Genomic DNA, 7,811 nt, shown 5'->3' on the forward strand with positions numbered 1-7,811 from the left:
TGGAACACGACGGTGAGGCGAGGCGATGGCTTTGGGCACGGCAACGGCGAGCGGTGGCGACGGGGTCGCTCGGGTGGTGAGAGAGAGGGATCTAGGGGAGAGGATGAGGACGAGGGAGAGTGAGAGAGCGAGGGGAAAGTGAGAAGGGGCCTCGGGCATCTCCGTGGCGCTCGAATGAGGACGGGGGAAGGCAGCAGGAGGTGGTCGCGAGTTCGCGCGCAGGCAACACGCCTCTGCCTACTGGCAGAGGTGGAATAAGACCTCAGCCCTATGGTGGGCTGGGCCGATTCACTCCTAGGCTTGGTAAGCAGGTAAGATTCTGCTCTGTATTATTTTTCTGTTCTGTTTTCTTTTATTTAATCTTTTGCCACTATTTTGAATTCAAACAAAATTCAAACAATGCCAAAACATCCTCTGAGTATTTTTATGTTGCTTCATGGACTTTTCTAGAGGCACATAAATTATCACAGAGCATTTGAAAATATATCCCATATATATTTGAATATATTTTCAAATTCAAATAGAATATTGTTTTAAATTCAGAGACCAAATAATTCCTTAAAAATGTTCCAAAATTTTGGTTTGGTATATAACCCTTGCCAAAATTCTCAAAACTATTTTTAGGGCATTTTGGTATCACTGAATGCAATTAAAAGGGTTCTTGCCCTTCTTTTATAATAATTTCTGTGGCTTTGAATATTCCTCATTTCAATTTCTTTAATCTAACATGATGCATGCTCACTCATCCAACTATTACACTCAGGAATTCTAGGGCTGAGACAACTCACCCCCACTAAACAAGAATCTCGTCCTGAGATTCAAGACGTGAGGTAGGAAGACAGAGGGGACACAAAGCTAACACGATCTTCATGATCCAGCTGCCCTCATCGAAGATGTTGATTCATTGCATCATGTTGGTCTTGACGTCTTTGCTTTCGAGATCATCATCCAACACGACAAAAATAAAGGAAAACTCTACAAGAATCGATCTTCATGAAGATCGAGCAAATCTGGATCAACTCAAGGATTGAGACGTAAAAACATCTCTCGAGCTGAGACACAAAACACACATCTGGAATGAGGAAAGGTAGCAGATAACGAAGGTTCAATTTGGTAGGCAACAACTCCACGCTGGAGTAGGATGGTGCATGGTTTCAAAGTAGCGAGGAGATAATTGCCATGAGTCCATAACGGAACACCTTGGGGGTGACTCGTAGAAATATTCCCTTGAGTGGCAAAAAGAATTACTTTTGATACATGGATCGTTGAGACTCTTTATACCAGGCTAGGGCAATTCACAAATGATCATTTGAAGGAATTCGAAAGAATGGCATACTCAGCTTGAAAAGTAAACTACGGTTATAGAACAATTAGCAAATGGAAGACACATTCCGATAGATACCGAGGATATAACCTAGTGACTGAGCATGCTCTCAAGAACTTGAGCATATCCATATCCATCAGGGTTTTACCGACATCTATGCCAAGATCTTGGTGACACATCATACTACCATGATGAATAGTGAAGGACGATGCAGGTACAAAGGAAGACAACACTTTCTCATATCTCACTTTAGCAATGCCAATGAAACAAAATCTGGATGATCGACCGAGAGACATTTAGCGCTCTGCTTCTAATGTTCTCCTTGATGCATGTACTAGCATAACCCAAATATAGGTATTGTTTGGTATCTAGAACATCATGTAAAAGTCGGACTTCAGGAACACAAAGAATCCATGAGGACAACTTCTAGGATAATTCACACGAAATCCTCATGGAGAAGATGGACAAATTTCTCAATCAAGATACTACAATAATAGATATTCTGGCTAGGTGTGTCGGCCAAAACATCAACCTTGTCAGAACCTACATCATAGATCTTGGAATAGTTCCAACCATCACACCTGCCTGAGATTCAGGTCTGGTTGGTAACAGGATACTTCAGACAACATGTCTGGAAAAAGAAGTTTGCAACACAAATCGACAAGATGACGTTGCGAGATTCTCGGGAGATGAACTACGATAGCAAGCTCCAAAACATGAGCTGGATTGCAAGGCACATGTGAATAGAATGCCCAAGACAATCGTGGCCACATAGACATCTTACAACAAAATTACTACCGAGTTCTGGTTGGGAACCATCATCGAGGATATCGGGATCTTGTGCATGAACTAGTATTAGCACAACAGGCTCCTTTTCCTTGAACAAATCAATCAGTGGCTTGGTGTGCTAGGGAATATATATGGAGTGGAGGTAATTAATCTACCAAACCATATAATACATTCGCACATGCATAACTAACTTGGGATGATTCCATAGGAAGCAAAAACAATCTCTCTCAAATTCATGATGGCAACTTGCACCTGATGCACGTGAACTTGGAGAAGTCACCTCTTACACCAAAAATATGCTTCATGAACAGAACATGAAGATAATGCTTACAAAAATTTCCAACACTAGCTTGATGTTCAACACGAATCATGGAGGAGATAAAATGTGTCGATGGGCTCAACAACAAGTCATCTAAGTTTCCATACAGATGGAGTTCCATAACTATGTGAACAAGCCGTTAGCATTGGTCAGACCAAAAGTTATAATGGTGTGTGCTCGAGGAATCCACCACGAGTAAGACAACATTACCAATATCGTTGGTTCTGATTTGATTTGACGATAGCCCACTCTCAAACCAAAGTTTTTGACAAGACAATAAATCCAACAACTGACCACGAGGACCAATCGATGAAGATATCATCTCTCTTCAACACACTCACCAAGGATATCCCTTTGAAATGAACTAAGTAAGGAAAATCTTTTATCTTCCAGCTCTCCAAGTTGCAGTTTAGCTTAACCAACTAGCTCAGGGGCATCCAACACGGATTCTTGGAGAAGGGGTGGTTTACAAGGAACCAACTTGATCACGAACTGAACATAACAATCAGGGGACAACCTGGTGATACTTCTGAGAAGATATTCAGAAAATCACGAACCACCGATACGTTATTAAGCTCGGGAGCAATCTTGCTTTCGAGGCAAGATGAAGTGATCAAATAAGCATGGGATTTACAAAATCCTAACTCATTGATCGAAGTGTGCACTAGGAAAATGAACTAGGTAGCACGATCAATCTTGGAATGGTGATTCAATAACCAACAAACTAAGAATGAGATTATCGTCCATTAACCACCAAGCAACATTGTTGCTATGAGTATTGGTTTCACGTGTCACAGTTCACTTGTCGGTATCCCGGTTATAGCAACACAGGGACCGAGGGATGAACAATGATGGCGAAGAGTATCACTAAATCAAGAATTCATAAGAGGTGGTGCAATTCTCATGACATTCCTGGCATAAAGAGGGCGACACTCCAGGTAAAACAGAACAAAAGCTGGATTGGCATTTTGATCTGCGGAATACAACTACTTTTAGCCAGTCCAAGAAATGGATGAGGTGCTGGAGTTTGTTTCTCCTAGTCATTCCGGAATAGAATGGCTTGACGGATCACAGGAATAATAGGCATCGATAACATGAATGCACAACTACTCTTGACCAACAATTGATAGACGAAGGTCAGGTAACAACTAAAGAGGGACAACTCAAAGGGACACATATCTTTTTGAGTTGTGGAAGCATAGATTAGTATGTCGAGCAAAGATCAACATTTCTTCCGGATAACCCATGCAGAAAAGTAGAACTAGCAGATTCACAATGTAGAATGAAGAACTCATCGAGAGCACTCTTGTTGTGATCTTTTGGTTCAAGAACTTCTGCCATAAGCAGTTCATGGTATTTGGAAGAAGGAAATACCACGGACCTCGAGGACTATCGCAAAGGTTACTAATATCCTAAAGGAACTAGCAAACACTATCAACATGAATGAGTAGAGTGAATCTCGGGTTCAAAAATCCAGGAATAGAATGCCTACTAACTAAATGGCATCACGGGATGCTTCCGAGAATGATGGCCAGAATCATCACACTGTGAATACAAATCAGAGCTAGATTACTAGGTCGTTCTCTAAGACACTTAGGGTCATAATAATAGAAACATATATGTCGAGGCAACGGAGTACCTCAATGCACCGATTAGTGTGCATAATCTGACCCAAAAGGATATCGGGAACATGAGGGAAGATTTGCAAGTGCATCAGACTATTTAGAAACCTGGGATGACTCGGACAGCATAACGGCTGTAAATGCTCAAAAAGGTTTTGAGACATCCTGCAAAATGGTGGCATAACCACTCAGCATCACAATATCAAGGTTCTGAGATCAACGATCAACACACGGAAGTAGTAGGTACTGAACTGAGACTTGAATCCATCAATCCTATAAGTCTACGGATTAGTAACACGTGATACTGATAGAAAGAAGAGAAAGCCTAGTTCCTTAACCCCGTAGGAAAGATAGGATGACTCGGATCAGAAGGGCATAAGGTAAAGTAGTAAAAAGAGCCTTACGTTCTAGGTCAATTCCCTTATATAACTAAAGCGTCTCTAGACTCGACTTCGACCGATTTGGCTTGGTAATCCTACAGGTAGTCAGGCTCTGATAGCAAAGCTGTCGGGACCCCAATCCTAAGTCACACTGATCTAGCATGTAACACATCATATCACTTTGAGGCCTCACGCACGGTATTCCCACGGGCGCCGCCTTACCTGGCCCAGGACCGTCTGCGTCTTTTGGCTCACGTATATGATAGTGTCACTAGCATCCATATGACAAAGAACCCGGGCTGACATGACTAGTCGTAAACGCAAGGTGGTACTAACTTACAGGAACAGGCATACACGATACAGCAATGCATGTGTAGGTCATCAACGTATGAACCCAAGTCGTAGTAAGCTACAAGGACTTAAAGGAACAACGCATGACATTTCCTCGAAGGGACAGACACATGAGCAAACAAGGACACATGTCGATCATCCCATGTGTTCCGGAGCAGTAGCAAGCTACCATGGCTCAGTGGAAGCACTAGGAGACATTTCCCCATAAGAGAGACTACCAAGAGTAAACAACTAGATTGTCGGATCCCACACATACCAAGCATTTCAAAATCATACACACAATATGCTCGATATGTGCAAATACAACATGGCATCACAACAAAACTCTATGACTCAAGTATTTATTCAGAATGCTCCGAAGAGTCATACATAGTAAGAATTACAATCATGGGTCACATGACCCAACATACAGAGCATACAGGCAACAGAAGCATAACATGTCTGAGTACAGACAACTACAAATCAAAAAGGCTGAAAAGCCTGACTATCTACAAGACCCTCCCAAGGGTACAAGATCGTAGCTGAGGTAACAACCTAAACGTCGAAGTCCACATAGAACTACTAGTGAGACTGAAGTCTCTCTGCAAAAACATAAATTAAGAAAACGTGAGTACAAATGTACCCAGCAAGACTTAGATCAGAACTAGCTACATATGAATCAGTATCAACAAAGGGTGTGGTGGAGTTTAACTGCAGCAAGCCAGCTTTGACTCAGTGGCTATCTTGTACTACGACTGCTGGTAACTCTTTTGAGGTGGCGCACACGAGTCCACATATTCACCATATCAATACACCACTATGGATCCGCTCCCGTCTCTCTACGAGAAGCCCATCCATAGCACTCACGCTTATCTTGCGCATTTTATAGTATCCACCTTCACTTTTCTATGAACTATATAAGCAACCCAGTAGTCCATTACCGCAGACGCGGCTATTCTAATAGATCATGTTAACCCTAACTCAAAGGAACCCGTCCCCGTCCCATCAGCAATGTTCCCTCTTGGACATGTATTTACGTCCAGTCCGGACACTGTGCCATGTCGTGTGTCACCTGGACACACGCCCTATGCGCCACCTACCCGCACACGTGACCGCAAATGTCCATGTAACCACAAGGTAGGCTATGATAAGCACGGAACTCAATTCATGTGAGCCGTATCACAAGACAATCCACCATGTTATCCAACACGACCTCTCATCACCAACTTGACCAAAACGGGTCAAGACACTTAAGTCTCTTCATTAGGACATGTTCATTCCAATTCATCACCAAGATGGATCAGACCCGACACAACTCTAAGCATAGCAAGCGAGCATGGAAGAGTGGTCACAACAAAGCTCAAGCAACTCCTAAGCATGCTAGGATGGTTTAGCTATTTGGTGGCAATGACAGGTCATACAAAGGAATGGGTTCAACTACCGAGAAAAGGTAACGGTTGAAACATTATTGTCCTAATGCAATAAAAGAGAGCAAGAGTAGAGAGTAGGATTGTATCGAAATGAACAAGGGGGGTTTGCTTGCCTGGCACTTCTGAAGAAAGCATTGTGTCTTCATCAGTGTCATCGATCACATCGTCGGAACAACGTCTACTGGGAGGGGACAAGCGTCGACAAACAAAGAAGAAACACAATCGTTGGGTGTGTCTACCAGGAGGTCTATCCTCGACTGGATCCACCTTGTCATCGTCGAGATCGTCGTTGGGTGTGTCTACCATACACACGTCATACCATGAAGTGGTCGCCCCATGTCCAGTGGATAGTAAGCTTTGGCTTTGCCCCTCATCGTCGTCCAGACCGGCGATGTCTTCAGAGCACGGGTCGGGCGTGTTGGTTGGGTCTTCGACGGTAGCTATGAAGTGGGTGGCAGGTGGGAAGCAAAATTCTCCATCATCCGCTGTAAGGTCGAACCGAACATAGTTCGGCAACGAGCCATCTGCCAGGGATAGGTTGTTTAGTGAGTTTAGCAGGTCGCCCATGGGCGAGTGTTGGAAGATATCCGCGGCGCTGAACTTGAAGATCGATAGCCGATCAAGTTCGGTATCCGCGGGTTCGCAGGGTTCGGAACTCCATGCCGGAGACAAGTCCGGGTTCCGTTGATGCAAGTATCGTATGAAGTGGGATCTGCATGTGGCTCCAACGCCGCCGAATTGGAAGGCCCCTTGATGGGGTTGAGTTTCCCATCTTCGGACGACTTGATCTGCTCCGGATCTAGGGTCAGAGTTGTTACAGGAGCTATCTCCTGGATGCGGCCCGATGACAGGTTTAAGCCATGTTCATCGGGGCGAAGGGGAGCGGTTGCCGCGGTCTCGAATCCGTCGAAGATCAAGTCTCCACGGATGTCCGCGACGTAGTTCAGGCTTCCGAATCTGACCTGATGGCCAGGGGCGTAGCTATCGATCTGCTCCAGATGGCCGAGCGAGTTGGCCCGCAGTACGAAGCCGTTGAATACAAAGATCTATCCGGGGAGAAAGGTTTCCCCCTAGACCACGCCATTACTGATGATTGAAGGGGCCATCAAACCATTCGTCGACGGCACAGTGGAACTCTCAATGAAAGCACCAATGTCGGTGTCAAAACCGGCGGATCTCGGGTAGGGGGTCCCGAACTGTGCGTCTAGGATCGATGGTAACAGGAGACGGGGGACACGATGTTTACCCAGGTTCGGGCCCTCTCTATGGAGGTAATACCCTACTTCCTGCTTGATTGATCTTGATGAATATGAGTATTACAAGAGTTGATCTACCACGACATCATAAGGGCTAAACCCTAGAAGTCTAGCCTATGAGTATATGGTAATGAATCTGTCCTATCCGGACTATGCTCTCCGGTTTATATAGACACCGGAGAGATCTAGGGTTACATGAGGTCGGTTACATAAGAGGGAATCTTCATAATCAACCGCCTAGCTTGCCATCCACGCCAAGTACAGTCCAATCCGGACACGGGTATAGTCTTCGGTCTTCGTGTCTTCACAGCTCATCAGTCCGGCCCATGGATAACAGGCCGGATGCCCGAGGACCCCTTAG

This window comes from Triticum aestivum, chromosome 2D (assembly GCF_018294505.1).
Source record: "Triticum aestivum cultivar Chinese Spring chromosome 2D, IWGSC CS RefSeq v2.1, whole genome shotgun sequence".
Taxonomy (NCBI): Eukaryota; Viridiplantae; Streptophyta; class Magnoliopsida; order Poales; family Poaceae; genus Triticum; species Triticum aestivum.